Source organism: Sesamum indicum, linkage group LG5, assembly GCF_000512975.1.
Source record: "Sesamum indicum cultivar Zhongzhi No. 13 linkage group LG5, S_indicum_v1.0, whole genome shotgun sequence".
In the NCBI taxonomy this organism is placed as follows: domain Eukaryota; kingdom Viridiplantae; phylum Streptophyta; class Magnoliopsida; order Lamiales; family Pedaliaceae; genus Sesamum; species Sesamum indicum.
The window spans coordinates 16,192,489-16,209,358 of NC_026149.1; the positions used below are offsets into that span (position 1 = coordinate 16,192,489).

Sequence of the window (16,870 nt, forward strand, 5' to 3'; positions counted from 1 at the left end):
GCTGTCATGGATTTTTTTAGGGGCACCCCAATGCCCAGAAGCTTCTCTGCCACATCTATCATTCTTATCCCTAAGAATGACTCACCCCAATCCTGGTCTGAGTTCAGACCTATCTCCCTCTGCAATGTTACCAATAAGATCTTGTCCAAGCTTTTTTACACTAAAATCTCCCAAGCTCTGCCTGACCTTATTTCCCCATCTCAGAGTGGCTTTGTACCTGGTAGGCTCATTGCCGACAATATCCTTCTAGCCGAAGAAATGACACATCATCTTGACATGAGTCATAGCAAAGGGAATCTTATTTTAAAATTGGATATGTATAAGGCTTATGATAGGGTGAACTGGAAATTTCTCTATATGATTCTTGAGAAGATGGGTTTCCCTACCAGATTTATTGTCCTCATCAAGCACGTTATTGAACATTGCTGGTTTACCATTCTGGTTAATGGAGAACCATCTGGTTTCTTCAAATCATCTCAAGGACTTAGACAAGGTGATCCAATCTCCCCAGCTTTATTCATCCTTGCTGCAGAGGTTCTTTCCAGAGGGCTTAATCACCTTTTCTCTCAGAATCCTGATATGTTCTATCAGACGAGCTGTAAAACTAGAGTGTCTCACCTGGCCTATGCGGATGATATCATTATTTTCACCAGATGTGAAGAACACTCTTTGACTAAACTGATGCAATTCCTGGAGCTTTATGAGGACCAATCTGGCCAAAAAATCAATCATTCCAAGAGCTTCTTTATCCCTGGTAAGAAGGCCAATAACATTGCCCACAGAATCAAATGCATTACTGGCTTCAACCTCAAGTGTCTTCCTATCACCTATCTTGGAGCTCCATTGCATAAAGGTCATAAGAAGAAAATTTTTTGAACCCCTTATTGACAAAATTAGAAACAGGATCAATGGATGGGAGCATATCCATCTTTCACAAGGGGGCAGACTTCAACTTATTAAAAGTGTCCTGTCCTCTATGCCTGTTTATCTTCTTCAAGTTTTGAGCCCTCCTATTGGCACTATGCAGAAAATCGAACAGCTGTTTGCCAAATTCTTTTTGGGAACCACTACTGACCACAGGAAAATTCATTGGACTAAATGGGCTTTCATATGCTATCCTTGTGAAGAAGGGGGCTTGGGTATCAGAAACATTAGGGATACCGTCACAGCCTTTTCCCATAAACTCTGGTGGCGGTTGAGACAGAACAATTCTCTATGGGCCAGCTTCACTATCAGTAGATATTGTAAAAAGTCTACTCCTGCCTCTACTCGAAGGACTTAATATTTGGAGAAAAATTTGTAGCATTAAATCTATCTCTCAGGAGAACATTTTTTGGAGCCTGGGAGCTGGTAATGTATCTTTTTGGTATGATTGTTGGCTCCCTGCTGGCACCCTTCAATCCCTTATACAACCCAACAGAGCATCCAATGCCCTGGTCAATAACTTCTAGAACAACCACACATGGGATATTAGTAAATTGAAGGAGGTTGTTCCTCAGCATATCATAGAGCTTATTTTGCAAATCCCCATTAATCCTCAGCACCAAGATTTTATGCATTGGAAATCATCCCCCCATGGTTTCTTCTCTACCAAATCAGCTCGGGAGATTACTAGAGATCACAAACCTTCCCTTCCCATCTTCAAAAATCTCTGGTCTCCCCTTGTCAGGCCTACTATTTCTATCTTCATTTGGAAAGTCCTCCATAACTGGATACCAGTCGACAGTAGACTCAAACAAAAGGGCATCTCTCTGGCCTCTAGATGCGTTTGCTGCTTGAAGGAGGAGGAGACTATCCCTCACCTTTTCCTTCATAACAAGGTCTCCCTTGAAGTCTGGAGCTTCTTTGCCTCCAAATTTCAACTCAATATTCCAATCACGGACAATTTTTTCATGATCCTTCAAGCCTGGAGAAGTAATATTTCTAATCAGCTTCACATCAGAGATATTCTTCCCCCGCTGATCATGTGGAACACTTGGACTTGTAGGAATGCTGCCATATTTGAGGGGCTCCTTTCAAATATAATCGTATTATCTCCCAAACCCTCAATTATCTTCATCTTCTTGGTAAAACCAACCTCATGAGAGCTATACACTGGAAAGGGGACAGATCTGTTGCCTCCCTTTTTAAAATTTCGCTTCCCCGTCAGAAGACTTCTTCTAAAATCTCTATTGTTAAGTGGATTAAGCCAGATAGGGGATGGTTCAAATTGAACACGGATGGGGCCTCAAAAGGAAATCCAGGCATTGCAGGAGCAGGCGGCATCATCAGAAATCATCTAGGTCAGACCGTCTTTGCATTCCAAGAACATCTTGGCCTCATGTCCAACACAGCAGCAGAACTTAATGCTGTATATAGAGGCGTTAAATTGTGCATTGATAACAACATTAGGAAAATTTGGGTGGAACCAGATGCTAACATCGCCATCAAGCTTATTTCCTCTTCCCCCAAAGGGCCATGGCACCTTCAGAACTTGCTGCAACAAATTAGAGAGCTTCTATCCCAAACTGAGTTCAAGATATCACACATCTTTAGAGAGGGTAACCAAGTGGCCGATTATTTTGCTAACCAAGCCTGTTTCAGCCAACATCTCACCATTTTATCTCCTGATAATATCACTGGTATTCCTAAAGGTTTGATTAGACTTGACGCCTGTTCCTTGCCTGCTATTAGAATTAGAAGTACTAATACTTTTAATTTTAGTTAAAATATCTTTTTATGATATTAGGGGTACTTCGTTACTGACTAGTTCAAAAAAAAAAAAGGCCTTTCTTTACATCATTGGTCTTATTAAATTCATGTACTATGATTAAGGATTTGCGTGCCAGCTACGGGTGGCAATTAGTCGAGCTCCATTCTGTAATTTCGAGCTCGAGCTCGAGCTTAACTCCTATAGAGCTCGTGCTCGAGCTCGAACTCAAGCTGATTTTTTGTTTTTTTTTTGTTTTATTATTATTATTATTAGATTAAATAATGGTTATCACCAATTTTTTACATAAATTTATATGTAATAAAATAGATCGTATAATGTATACTATATTATAAATATACCAAAATATAGTATAAAATTTTAATTTATTGTTATAAATATAAACTACTGATTAGTTTACTAATAATATAATTAGTAAAATGTTCAAAACAAAAAAAATCATAGTGAATAGTTTAAAGTTATTGAAAAGTATCAATTATCTGAAATAATACAATTGAAATACATAAAAATATTTTATAGTTGAGATTAATATATGTTCACAATCTGCAGTAAATTTATATATTTATTAATGTTAGTATATATTACATTGATGTAACTATCATCTTACATTGTTGAACAACATATGTTAATCGGACCATCAAAATTCAGATCAGACCATTAGATATGATCAAATTTACAAAAATATACACTTGGTAAAGTTGTAGACTTATTGGATATACGAATATCAAGATATCGTACTCGGACCATTAGAATAATCAATCAAGTCGGTGTATCATACAAAGCCATGTGATTTTAATTCAAACTGTCCGATATGATCTAATGGACACAATATTATATGTACTAAATTTTGTGTGAAAGGGGTTCCTAGATTTTAAGATATCGTAATTGTTGATTAAATTTTTTTATCTCATTATATATATGATAAAAGAATGACTAAAATTGTTCAACCATCACTATTATTATCATTATCATTATTTTTAGCTTAATTCATATGAATCACTAAATTTTGACAAAAATTTATAAATAATGAAATAGATTGGATAATGCATAGTGTGTATTCTGATATAAATATAAAACTCAAAATTGGATAAAAAATCATAGGTGAATTACTTGTCAATTTAAAAAAAAAAAGTATAACATAATACAAATATATATTAAATATACATGAAGTTCATATAGTCATATTAAATAATAATTTTAATTACAAAAAAAAGTATAATTTACTAAGTTGTTGATTAAATTTATTTTTGTATAAAGATTAAATGTATAAATAAACATACCATAATTTATTATTATCCAAAATAAAATATATGATATTGATTAATAATTATAATATATGGTCAATTTTGATTATAAAATTGATCAAATATTAATATAAAATTAAATATATATGAAAATTCAAAAATAAAAATATATATCAAAAAAATAGAAAAAGCTCGCGAGCCAGGAACAGAAACAATTAAGCTCGAGCTCTAATGTTTCGAGCTTGACTCGAGCTGGCTTCGTGAGGCGGCTCGACTCATCTACCACCCCTAATCAAAAGTCACTACCTGCTCAAACAAGGAAGCTATTTTGTTGCCCGGATATTCCATCTCTCATTAAATACCAGCATAGCCTTCAAGTACATTCTTATAAATATTGTGTTCATATTAATTAGTAACATTTATCTGTATGCATTTGCATCTTAGGTAGAATCACTATATTGTAGTTACAAGATATATGTTTAACATGTCATATTTCAATCTTATGTTGATCGTGTTGCTGGATTGTGGGAATATCTTTTCCTAAAATATCAAACATAATCCATATTGGTTTAACTTGGACCTTTTCGGCATATAGTTCATTTCGATAGCTCATTAATGTTTTTCGAAATTGCCTCTTTCACAACTAGCAGTTCTTCATATTTGAGCTTTTCTTTAATGTAAAAACATCACTCAGAAGATTTCCACCATCTACACTTATATGCGGATTACCATGCAAGACAAGCTCATTCTTTTCTCACCTTCCTCCCCTTGAACTTAGATGTGGATGAGCATGCACGTCACACTTACTCCATGTCTTCCTCCTTCCAAACCTAGATGCGGATGAACATTTACGACAAGCTCAGGTTCCTCCCTCCAGACTTAGATGCGGATAAGCATTTACGTCAAGCTCACTTCATATCTCCCTCTCTCCCGAAGTAAATGCGCATTTATGTCAAAACTCCCTTTATACGTTCCTCCATCCGGACCTAGGTGCAGATGAGCATGCACGTGTGTACTTCCTTCTAACTTTCAACTTTTAGTTGTTTTTAATGAGAGTATATCTCTACTAGATGTTGTCCTTGTTATTCTTTCAAATAGTTCCTTCTCACTCAAATCTCTTCTATAGGTTCCCTTTGTAGTGTAATATGAATAGTTATTTATAACTTTATTCTTCATATAGTACCTTTCCATTTGACTTTAAACCATATCTCTAGTTGTCTCGAGTTCACGCATATCCAGTATCTCGCGCGTAGAAAATGAATCGTTATGTTTTTAGTGAATTTTATACTTAAAAATAGCAATAAGAGGGCTAACATAGATGAGACTCATATTTGCCACATTGGAGCTTGCTATTGCAAGCACCCTATGCTGCAAATCTCTTAAGGTGAACAACCCATTTATTGCACTGCCGTATTAGACATTTGCATTCTTGCTTGCTCTCAAACTTATCTTTTATTTTTGTCTACGTGTTTCTCCTCCTTGAGATAGCCCCTTTTATCAACATAGTTGGTGATGTGCTACATATTGACCATTGTATAATCTACCTAAAGATAGCGTAGTTAAATTACTTTCCTAGCCCATATTATTTGTTTCATAAAAATGTTTTACCTATTGAAATATTTGGAATCTGATGCAATTATTTGCTTAAAATTATAGAAAATATAAAACATGTGCGTTGTCTCTCCAAGAAAGCATGAATCATTCTGGAGTATAATGTTATATTATCTAATGATGTTGTTGGATTTTTTGGCCCATGGCCCAACCACCCCCCCCCCCCCTTCCCCCCCCCCCCCCCCTTGCCCCAACTTGGATGGCAGCCCGTTTGCTGCCCAGCCCATTAACCAACCCGACCCACAAACCCAACCCTTCTTCTACTTAACCCTAAATCACTACTTAACCCTATTCTTTCACTATTCAGCCGACGCCTATTCCTCTCCCTCCTTTCTATCTCTAGTTTTGTTCCTCTCAAGTTTCTAATGATCTTGGAAATCTCTCATCATCTCAACTCTTTCTATCTCTGCTCTCTGTGTTAGATATTATATATATATTGGTCTTCTATGGTTTTAATGAGATAGAACAACAACAAAACTAAAACCTCTCTTCGTGAAATACTTTGTGAGAATATTTGTTGAGTGTGAAAGAAACTTCTTAGTGGAATTCTGAGTGATTCTACATGAAGCCTAAGTGGTCTTTGTGTCTTGATGGCTTTGGGGTTATTGCAACCATGAGGGTTGCCGGCAGGTGGTGGCGCTTGGGTATTCGGTTGTCGAATCTGGCTCCTGAGCTAGTTACTTTACTGCATTCCATATTGCTATTTTTATGTTATTCTTTCTTTATTCATTGATCTAAAATTATTGCATAGGGGTTTTCAAATCCACCATTATCTCTGTAGTTAATGTTTCATTTGAGTTCATCACTTTGTGGATAAATTCCCAACAGATCTCATCATATTATGTTCCACGATTCTTTGAAATTCCTCGCTCTTTCTATTTCTCCCTCTCTTGCTCCTTGTTTTTCGCTATCTTGGTGTGATGCCTATATTTGTGTGCTTTATTGCTCTTCGATTTCTCTTTTATTTTCTCTCTTTGCATTTCTCCTCCTTGAAATGGTCCCTTTTATCACATAGCCGATGTTGTGCCTCATATTCACTATTGAATACGTTAATTGATTGAACCAAGCATAATTAATTACTTTTCTTGCCCATATTTTTTGTTTGACTACAAAAGGTTTTACCTATTGGAGTATTTTGGTATTTGATGCTATTATTTGCTTAAAAATATACAAAATATAAAATTTGTACATTGTCACCTACGAGAAACAATGAATCATATCAGAGTATAATATTATCGAGTGATCTCATCATATTATCTTCCACGATTCTTTAAAATTTTTGCTCTTTCTCTTGCACCTGGTCTTGATTCCCATTATCTTAGTGTGCATGTCAGTGTGCATACCTGGACATTATTAGTTACTCAATGTACCCCATTTATAACATCTATTTCCTTTCAGTGACCCCAAAATAATGGTTCTAAGTCTAAAAGTATACTTTTTCCCCGTAACTACCTTCTTGTTAAGGCAATGATGTGATGCTTCTAACTTTCATCTAATATATCCTGGCTTTTTTTGTTTGTTCTTTTGCATGTTATTCACTTTCGCTCCTTGGAAAGGCCTGAAAAGGATGAATTTTGTTTACCATTGTGAGTTCAATACAAGATAGACTTTTAATTCCAGACTATAATGTCCTATGTTATGATTGGTAATATTGTCCACTTACCGTTGCTATTCAAATTCCACTAATTGTGAAGGTCAAAGCTTGATTCATATGATGAAGTTGTTAAAAAAGTAGCAAACCAACTCAGAGTCGATGATTCATCCAAACTACGGCTTATATCACGTAATGTCTACTCTTAGGGACCAAAAGCTCATCCTATAAGATATCGAGGAGTAGAAAACTTATTAGAGATGTTGCTACATTATGACCAAGTATGCATTGATACAACTCTAAGTCGGGGTTCATTTGATGAGGGTGTGAAACTAACAAATTGCATTCATATGCAAGACTTGCAAATTTATTATATATTTAGCACACATTAAATATCTTATTTGTTTTCCATATAGAGCGGGAAACTCACAGTATTAGGCTGCCAAAAGAAAGCACCATTGGTGATGTGCTTGAGAATCTCAAGGAGAAGGTAATATAGCTAATAAGTTATTACCGGGTGTGTGTTCCTAGAATTCTAAAATTTGTCGAATAACATAGCGTTATATGATTTTTAACTGTTGCAATGTTTACGTTAAACAGGTAAAACTTTCTCGTCCAAATGCAAAGCTCAGGTTGCTGGAAGTATTCTCGCACAAGATCTATAAGGTCCTGAATTATTGCATCTTCTTTTTGTTTCATTCATTAGTTTCGTAATATTAATATCAAAATAATATTCTTCTAAATTTTTACTTAGAAGAATGCAATAATAATCCAAGTTAAATAGTTAAAACTTATTTTACGCTGAAAAATCTTGTATGTGTTGACTACACACAAATTGCACGTGTCGAAGATATGCATTCTGACTTGGAAGTTGAGTTTCAGTACTTCCTAGGTTTTTGTATTTTGCCCATGTGGTCTTCACTTAGTAAATTGTATATTGTGTTTCCAAATGGATGTTAGAAATTCCTTATGTCTAGCCTTCGATGCTTATTTTTTTATGTTGCTGAAACTCCAAGTTGTTACAGATATATCCTAATAGTGATAAGATCGCAACGGTAAATGACAATCGCTGGACTTTACGAGCAGAGGAGGTCTGTTTCTATCTCTATACATATGTGTTTCTATGTATATAAATGCTTGCATTTTCAGGTGATACACATAACAAAAACATCTTGCTAATTGCTTTCCATGATAGGCTATGATACTTTTTCCTTTAAAATTGGATTCCCCATATGTTCATCTTTAATATCAACAATTTCTCCACTTTTATAATTTCTCATTGCAGATTCCAGAGGAAGAGAAATTTCTTAGCCCAAGTAAATGTTTGATTCATGTGTGTCACCTCATGCATGAGGTTGCTCAAAACCAGACGGTATGAAAATGAAAATGATGGTATGTGCTACAACTTCTACTTTCTGCTTGAATCTTCTCCATTTTATGCAGTGAAGATTTGCTTTTGTGTCGCATAGTCAAGCAGAATACTGGGAGGACTCAAATACTTTGTTCGACCATTTCCAAGTCTCACTCACTATCTCACACAGACACATTCTATGACAATATTTATATGCAGATACGCTTAAATTTCATAATATGTTTTGACTCTACAGAGAGGCAGTATTTGTGTTTCTTGGAGCAATATCTTGGACTGGAACACGTTAACAATACCCTTAAAATGCCTCCTACACAAAATCAGGTAATCTATACCTTGTTTTATTTTCATTTTTTTTAATAAATTTGATTTTGTTGCTCGATGTTGATAATCTCGTCAAGATTATCAACATCGAGCAACAAAATCAAATTTATTACAAAAAAAACAAAAATAGAACAAGGTATAGATTACCTGATTTGCTGCAGGATATTGTTAACGTGTTCCAGTCCAAGATATTGCTCTGAAGAAACACAAATACTGCTTCTCTTTAGAGTCAAAATATATTATGAAATTCAACCGCATCTGCATATAAATATTATCACAGAGTGTGTCTGTGTGAGAGAGTGAGTGAGACATGAAAATGGTCGAACAAAGTATCTGAGTCCTCCAAGTATTCTGGTTGACTATGCGACACAAAAGCAAATCTCCACCGCATAAAATCCAGAAAATTCAAGCAGAAAGTAGAAGTTGTAGCATGCCTAACCACATAAGCATCATACCATCATTTTCATTTAAAGTGATTGTAACAATTAGGCTCGGGCTGGAATACCTTCGAAAATTCCTCATTTCGTACTTGTAACTTGTTCTGCACATGAACCTTGATACGAGACAAAGTTTCACCAATAAAAATTGCTCGCCAAGATTGTTAATTTGCTGCAGAAGCAAAATGAATATATAGATTTAAAAGTAAGAAAATTAAAGAGATAATGCAGTCGCAGTTGAATTAGAGAGGTAGAACGAGTACAAATATCTGAGAAAAACTATGAAGTAACAAACTGAATACTACCGTCTGGTTTTGAGCATCCACATGCATGAGGTGACACACATGAATCAAACATTTACTTAGGGCCAAGAAATTTCTCTTCCTCTGGATTCTGCAATGAGAAATTATAAAAGTCGAGAAATTGTCGATAATAAAGATGAACATACGGGAAAGCCAATTTTAAAGGAAAAAGTGTCGTAGCCTATCAAAGACACAATACTAACATTGAAAGCAATTAGCAAGATATTTTTTGTTATGTGTATCACCTAAAAAATGCAAGCATTTATATACATAGACACACATATGTATAGAGATAGAAACAGACCTCCTCTGCTCGTAAAGTCCAGCGATTGTCATTTATTGCTGCGATCTTATCACTATTAGGATATATCTGTAGGAACTTGGAGTTTCAGCAAGTTAACAAAATTAGCATAGAAGGCTAGACATAAGGAATACCTAACATCCATTTGGAAATACAATATACAATTTACTAACAAAAACCTAGGAAGTACTGAGACTCAGCTTCCAAGTCAGAGTGTACATCTACGACACGTGCAATTTGTGTGTAGTCAACCCATACAAGATTTTTCAGCGTAAAATAAATTGAATTTCACAATTTAAGTTGGATTATTAAGTAAAAGTTAAGACGAATATTATTTTGATATTAATATTACGAAACTAATGAATGAAATAGAAAGAGATGCAATAATCAAGGACCTTATAGATCTTGGACGAGAAAGTTTCACCTGTTTAACGTAAACATTGCAAAAGTTAAAAATCATATAACGCTATGTTATGCAACAAATATTAGAATTCTAGGAACAGACACACGCACACTCCCGGTAATAACTTGTCAGCTATATTACCTTCTGCTTGAGATGCTCAAGCACATCACCAACAGTGCTTTCCTTTGGCAGCCTAATACTGTGAGTTCCAGCTGTATATGGAAAACAAATGAGATATTTAATGTTTGCTAAATATATAATAAATTTGCAAGTCTTGCATATGTATGCACTTTGTTAGTTTCACACCCTCATCAAATGAACCCCGACTTAGAGTTGTATGAATGTATACTTGGTCGTAATGCAGCAGCATCTCTAACAAGTTTTCTACTCCTCGATATCTTATAGGATGAGCTTTTGGTCGTTGAGAGTTGATATTACGTGATGTAAGCCGTAGTTTGGATGGATCATCGATTCCGAGTTGGTTCACTACTCTCTTAAGAACTTCATCATATGAATCAAGCTTTGACCTTCACTATTAGTGAAATTTGAATAGCAGCATTAAGTGGATCAATATTACTAATCATAACATAGGAAATTACACTCTAGAATTAAAAGTATGTCTTCTATTGAACTCACAGTTGTAAACAAAATTCATCCTTCTCAGGCCTTTCCAAGGAGCGAAAGTGGATAACCTACAGAACAATAAACCAAAAAAGTCAGGATATATTAGATGGAAGTTAGAAGCATCACATCATTGCTTTCACAAGAAGGTAGTTATGGGGAAAAAGAATACTTTTCGACTTAGAACCATTATTTTGGGATCACTGAAAGGAAATAGATGTTATAAATGGGGTACATTGAGAAACTAATAGTGTCCATCTATGCACAAGCACATGCACACTAAGATAATGGGAATCAAGACCAGGTGCAAGAGAAAGAGCAAAAATTTTAAAGAATCGTGGAAGATAATATGATGAGATCCCTAGATAATATTATACTCCCATATGATTCATTGTTTCTCGGAGGTGAAAATGTAGAAATTTTATATTTTGTTTATTTTATGCAAATAATACGGGCTCGAAAAGGAAATAATTATGCTTTTTTCAGGCAATTAACATATAGAATAGTCAATATGATGCACAACATCGACTATGTGATAAAAGGGACCATTTCAAGGAGGAGAAATGCAAAGAGAGAAAATGAAAGACAAGTAGAAGAGCAATAAAGCGCAAAAACATAAGCATCACACTAAGATAATGAGAAACAAAGAGCACGAAAGGGAGAAATGGAAAGAGCGAAGAATTTCAAAGAATCATGGAAGATAATATGATGAGATCTGTTGGGAATTTATCGACGAGGAACCTAAATGAAACAATAGGTATAGAGATAATGTGGATTTGAAAATCCTTGTACAATAATTTCAGATCAATGAATAAAGAAAGAATAACAGAAAAATAACAATATGGAAAGCAGTAAAGTAACTGATTCAGAAGCTAGATCTGGCAACTGAATGCCCAAGCGCCACCACCGGCCGACAACCCTCATGGTTGTAAAAAACCCACAAAGCTACCAAGACACAAAGACCAACAAAGAGACCACTTAGGCTTCATTTAGAATTACTCAGAATTCCACTAAGAAGTTTCTTTCACACTCAGCAAATATTCTCATAAAGTATTTCACGAAGAGGGGTTTTAGTTTTGATGTTTTTCTATCTCTTTAAAACCATAGAAGACTACTATATAGATAGATAGAACACAGAGAACAGAGATAGAAAGAGGTGAGATGATGAGAGCTTTCCAAGAGCACTGGAAACTTGAGAGCAACAAAACCAGAGATAGAAAGGAGAGAGAGGAAGAGGCATCGGTTGAATAGTGGAAGAATAGGGTTAAGTAGAAGAAGGGTCGAGTAATAGGCCGGGCAATAAGTAGGCTGCCATCCAAGTGGGGAGGGGAGCATGGGCCAAAAAATCCAACAACTTCATTGGATAATATAACATTATACTCCATAATGAATTGCATCAGATATCCAAATACTTCAATAGGTAAAACTTTTTTATGATGGGCTAGGAAAGTAATTTAACTACGCGTTCTTTAGGTAGCTTATACAATAGTCAATATGCAGCACATCACTGAGTATGTGATAAAAGGGACTATCTCAACGAGGAGAAACACGTAGAGAAAAATAAAAGATAAGTTGGAGAGCAAGCAAGAAAGCAAATTTCTAATAAGGCAGTGCAATCAATGGGTTGTTCATCTTAAGAGATTTGCAGCGTAGGGTGCTTGCAATAGCAAGCTCGAATGTGGCAAATACGATTCTCATCAATGTTAGCCCTCTTATTGCTATTTTTAAGTTTAAAATACAAGTAAAGACATAACCATTCATTTTCTAGGTCCGAGTATTGGATAAGCGTAAACTCGAGACAACTAGAGATACGATTTTCAGTCATATGCAAAGCTACTATATGAAGGCTAAAATTATAAATAACTATTGATATTACACTACAAAGGGAACCTATAGGAGAGAACTTGAGTGAGAAGGAACTATTTGAAAGAATAACAAGGACAACATCTAGTAGAGTTATACTCTCATTAAAAATAACTAAAAGTTGAAGTTTAGAAGGAAGTACACACGTGCATGCTCATCTGCACCTAGGTCCGGATGGACGAACGTATAAAGTGAGTTTTCACATAAATGCGCATCTGCATCTATGTCGGGAGAGAGGAAGACATGAAGGAGCTTGATGTAAATGCGTATCCGCATCTAGGTTTGGAGGGAGGAACCTGAGCTTGTCGTAAATGCTCATCCGCATCTAGGTTTGGAGGGAGGAATTCATGGAGTAAGTGTGACGTGCATGCTCATCCGCATCTAAGTTCAAGGGGAGGAAAGTGAGAAAAAAGTGAGCTTGTCTTGCATGGTAATCTGCGTCTAGGTGAAATAATAAAATAAGTGTGACTTTCATGCTATTCACGTCTAACATCGGAGGGAGGAAACTGAAAAAGTAGTGAGCATGATGTGCATCCTCTCGCATGTTTAGGTTTTCAGGGAGGAAGGTTGAGAAAGAAGTCAGCCTGACTTGCATGCTCATCCATGTCTAGGTACGGAGGGAGGAAAGTACGAGAGGTTTCATATTTCTCTAAATTCGAATAACCAAAAAATTGCAAGAAAGTTGAAATTTGTACATGGTTTTCAGTCTCATCAAATGAAACCTCCTCCAAAAGATTTTTTGGTTCAAGGTCAGAGAATAACTAGGAAACACCCAACATAATTAAAATATTCTTAGAAAACAATCAACCAGGGGGAACAAAAGAAAAGGATTGGACATCTTCTGAGTCATGTGTTTACATTAAAGAAAAGCTTAAATATGAAGAATTACTAGCTGTGAAAGAGGCAATATCGAAAAACATTAATCAGTTATCGAAATGAACTATATGTCGAAAAGGTCCAAGTTAGACCAATATGGATTATGTTCGATACTTTAGGAAAAGATATTCCCAAAATCCAGCAACACAATCAACATAAGAATGAAATATGACATGTGAAACATATATCTTGTAACTACAATATAGTGATTCTACCTAAGATGCGAATGCATACAAATAAATATTACATTAATATGAACACAATATTTATGAAAATGTACTTAAAGGCTATGCTGGTATTCAGGGAAAGATGGAATATCCGGGCAATGAAACAGCTTCCTTGTTTGAGGAGGCAGTGACTTTTGATACCAGACAATGTCCTCATTCCCTAGCTGCAATAAAAGAAACCGAAAAGTTATCAAAATACAATCTTTGTCCTGACAAAATACTTGTGCTTGTGATTTTCATATACCTGGTTAGATGTAAATGTAAGTCCCGTGTCGATGTACACAAATGACTGTGGGCTCAAACTTTATCTCCTGAGAAGCAAAAATCACAAGATATCTTCAACATTAAAATTATATTTGGGCATTTATGAAAGATATCTTCAACATTTAAACTGTATATGTGCATTTTATGAAATCTATCTTCACCATTTAAAATGAATATGTGCATTATATTCCATATGCATAGCATTTTTCAAGTCCTTGTAAAGAAATTGCATGTAACATGAGTTATGTTAATCTCCATGACATTTGACAGACGCAATAATAGCTCCATTTAATGAAAACAGTTGCATGTGGGTTTCATTTTAAGTTGCAGCTAACAACAATATATTAGGATTGTTACCAGTATGTAGAAATAAGCAAATACTATCTCTTCCATTCATATTTTGGAACAAACCTCGCAGAGTTCTATCTCTTCATTACGAGCATAGCCAGCAAGTTGATTTAAATTCTCTAGAATGTCTGATGGCTTGTCAGAGTAAATATCACCAAGATAACCAAATCAACTTAAGAATATTACAAATTTAAATAAATGATAACAATGAATTAAAGAATAAACAGAAACAATTTTGTTGAAAGAACTCGGCTCAAATTAAGCAAGATCCAAATGAGGGAATACAGTCACAAAAGTCCCGCACCCAAAGCACTGACCCATGTTAACACCATAGAAAACTCAGAAACCCGACCACACACTTTCGATTAGTTAGATCTTTTTATCACATGGTCACAAAGACCCCTAACTCTCGATTTCATGAAGAAATGTAAGAAAGCTTAGGAGATAATCACTTTTCAGTATCTTAGGAAAGGGGAAGAAAAACCCCTATTTAAAAGGTCAAGAGAAGAGGTGAGAATGGAAGGTTAGAGAAGCTTTCCTTAAACCATCAGATTGGTTTAGGAAAGAGGCCATGGATTTTGGTGACAGAGAAGGGAAAAGATCACAACGAGGATATGGTGAAGAAGAAGCAGATGGCGTAAGAGAGAGGTGAGGAATGACGGTTAGGGTTAAGAGAAGGTATATATGTACCTGGGTAGGTGGGTCGGGTATAGGTTGTTCGTGGGCTACCGAGTGGGCCAGGTTATGGGCTGCCATGTGGGCCTAGTTAAATAAGGTCATTGGGCCATAAATATAACACAATCAACTTGGACCAAGAACTTCTAATAAGGAACACGGTCCGGATTAAAAGAGTTGGATCTGGCATTCTCATCATAGGCTAAGGCCCCGCCTTAGTGTACCTGCAACTGAGAAACAATGTCTAACCTGGAGCAAAGTTAACCAGGAACAAGATATAAAATTTTTAATTAGTTAACAAATTTCTCAACAGGCAAACACTTAGTACCCATTTCAGTTAGGTTTTTCCTCAGTTTTAATCTTTTCTAATTTTATCACTTTTTTACTCACAATGTCACGAATAAAATGGTATCTCACATCGATGTGTTTACTTTCAATGGCTACTCACAGGGATTTTGCAAAGTTGGATGGAGGATTTACTTTCAGAAAAATCCGTAAGTTTATTGTTGAGAAAACCAATTTGATTAACCTTCTAGCCAAATTACCTCTTTAAAGGCTTCGGTAGTTGCAATGTATTCGGCTTCAGTGCTAGGCAGAGCAACAATATGTTGTAGTTGGGAGTTTCAACTTATGCATGAGCCACACAAAGTGAAGATGTAAGATGTAGTGGATTTTCTACTATCCTTTTCATTTGCATAATTAGAATCAACGTACCCAACAAGATGAATATAATTAAATAATTTAGAGAAGGTTATACCAATATCATCGGAACCACGTAGGTACCTTAGAAGCCATTTTAAGCTCCCAATGAGGAGGTCCGGGGTTGGACATATACCTGTTAAGACAATTTATAGCATATGCAATGTCGGGTCTAGTACAGACCATGAGAAACATTATAAATCGAATGACATTTGAATAAGGAATTTTACTCATTTTCTCTTTTTTGGAATCTATTTTTGGACATTAGTTTTAGCATCATTGGAAATGAGCAGCTAATGGCACAGAGGTAGGTTTTAAATTTTCCATTGAAAACTTTTATAAAATAGAATGAATTTAAGTTATTTTGTTTAAAAGTATAAAATACTTATATCTATTTCTAGTGATGTCCATACAAAGAATTCTTTTTGCATCACCAAAGGTTTTCATTTCAAAATTTTTAGAAAGATCTTTTCATAAAGACTCAATCAGTTTTAATGCTATAGCTTGCAATGAGCATGTCATCAACATATAACACAAGCAAGATAAGAATATCATTCATATACTTGAAGTAGAGGCAATGATCATAATCACTCCTTCTGAAGTTTAGAGAAAGCATAAACAAGTCAAACTTTTTATTCCATTGCCTAGGGGATTGTTTCAAGCCATATAGAGATTTTTTCAACAAGCAAACATAGTCAGGATTGTTTTATAAATAAAGCCAATGGGTTGATGCATATAAATGTTTTCGTCTAGATCACAATGGAAAAAAGCAGTTTTAACATCCATTTGTTTTAACTCCCAATCATAATGAGTAGTAAGAGCAATAATCATATGCACAGTGGTATATTTGACAATTGGAGAAAATGTTATAATCTATTCCTTTCTTTTGAGTGAATCACTTGGCTACTAATCTAGCTTTGTATTTTGTGGGATTTTTCTGTTTGATTTTAAAAATTCATTTAACAATCCACTAAGAAACAATTTTTGGGTTTAGGCACTAGATCC

At 35.2% G+C, this 16,870-nt stretch overlaps 1 pseudogene; it reads left to right on the top strand.

The window, feature by feature from the left end:
- Positions 1–8,710, top strand: part of LOC105162791 — a 19,895-nt pseudogene extending 11,185 nt beyond the window's left edge.